At 46.3% G+C, this 1,830-nt stretch overlaps 1 long non-coding RNA gene across 1 annotated transcript; it reads right to left on the minus strand.

Annotated features, from left to right (window-relative positions):
* Positions 1-267: 267 nt before the first annotated feature.
* Positions 268-1,731, minus strand: LOC108524531 (uncharacterized). Its single transcript, XR_001884078.1, has 2 exons — positions 1,581-1,731; positions 268-765 (listed from the first exon to the last, which is right to left on the minus strand). It is a non-coding gene; the product is annotated as an uncharacterized LOC108524531 (long non-coding RNA).
* Positions 1,732-1,830: the final 99 nt, after the last annotated feature.

Consider the following 1,830-nt stretch of genomic DNA (forward strand, 5'->3'; position numbering starts at 1 on the left):
TCTAAACAGCAAAAAAAATTTCTGTGACAGGAACTTAGGAGAACTACCAATAGCTATAAATAGAAGAGATTATTATGTAAGTATCCTAGATAAAAAGTATACTTGCTTCAGAGCACATATAATAATACAGAAAACAATTTAAAGATAATGAAAGATTTAGGATAAAAAGGATTCTCTCTTAAAATGAAAAGAAAAGTATATATATATAACAGCTATAACTCTCATCAAAAATTCTACAGGAACAGCATATTTTCAAAAGTACAACAATTTCCAAACTATTTGAAATAAACCTATTAATAATTCGATGGACAACATTTTCCAAACAAACCAATAAATGCATAGTGTGCATGAAGCTATCTGTTACAGTCTATGGCACTCATATTTTACAAAGAATTCTGTGCCAATCTGAGTGTCTGCATTGTGCCTTCAAATGCTCCTGGACTGTGGCAACCAAGTCCATAGGAAACAAGACCTCCAGGTTCCGCCCCAGGGAGGTTGGAATTCAGCAATATAAAAAGAGAGGTGGTGCCGCAGGAAGGGGTGGAACCAGGAACACCCCTGGTTTCTCACTGTTCTCTGTGGATTCCTAGAAGTACCCACTTTGTCTTAGGAGGACAACGGTGATCACTCTATTCAGCTCCATCTAGAACAGTCCAGGTTCTTCTAGATGATCTGCACAAATGGCTCCTCTCCTTCCTGGTGTCTGCCATTAGCATTGGAATAAAGTTCCTGCTGAAAATCCGCATCTCCCCTGGGCCCGGTGTTCTGGAAGTGAGAGAGGATGTCACACTTCAGGGAGGCAGCTCTCTAGACAGGAGGGTTATTCACATCCCACGTCAAGTCTAACTAGAGTTCAGAGCCATTGAGAAATCCAGTTTTATCATCTGTCCTTCATTCTATAGCCTGCTTCTGAACCATCGTGTTCAACTGTGAAACTCACACTTTGGTGACCCTAATTCCAAAACTCACTTAATACACCCAAGGTTAGTCCCAGTGATCTGCTTCATAGCAAGGACTTTGGGTGGGTCTCCCCAGGGAGTCGGGCACCCTCAGAGCAAGTGTGGCTTTGGACTTCATCACAGCTGGGGCCTTTTGTGTCACTTCAGAGCTAAACTTGTAACCATGCTAGATCTGTTTCTAATGTGACAACATCACGAACCACGAGTCCAGAAGCCTAATCCATAATCCTACCTCCTCATGATGAAGTCTCGTGCTCTGCTCACCATGGTCAGCTGCACAAGATGTAAACCAAAGCTCCACTGAACCCTCAACCCAAATCGGTAACTCAAGTGCGTCAATCATAATGAACCTCCCCAAACTCAGTATTTGTGATTATTTTTGAGTCAGGGTCTCACTCTGTTGCCTGGGCTGGAGTGCAGTGGCAGGATCAGGGCTCTGTGCAGCCCTGACCTCCCAGGCTCCAGTGATCCTCCCACATCACCTGACTAATTTTTGTATTTTTGTGGAAAGGGGATCTCGCCACATTGCCCAGGCTCGAAGCCGGATCAAGCAATTGGGTTCCTCGAATTTCCGAAATAGACCCCAATATTCTGCCTTTACCCTGGAGGATGCAGATGTACCTTCCCTCAGGCCGATGACCTCAGGCCTCCGTGGTCCCTGGTGCTCTACGAAAGGCGGGCGCGATCTCGTGCCCACACCCAGTGCTCTGGGTCATAAGCCTGGATCTGGAAAAACAAACGCCCCTTAAGAAGATGGGGACTCCCCAGGATACCCCTCCCCACCTTCCAGCCTCCAGCCCACGCGATTCCTCCCTACCTCCTCCACCTCCCCACGCCCCACCCACCTCCTCCAACTCCTCCAGGGAAACCC

This window comes from Rhinopithecus bieti, unplaced genomic scaffold (genome assembly GCF_001698545.2).
Source record: "Rhinopithecus bieti isolate Rb0 unplaced genomic scaffold, ASM169854v2 repeat_2727, whole genome shotgun sequence".
Taxonomy (NCBI): Eukaryota; Metazoa; Chordata; class Mammalia; order Primates; family Cercopithecidae; genus Rhinopithecus; species Rhinopithecus bieti.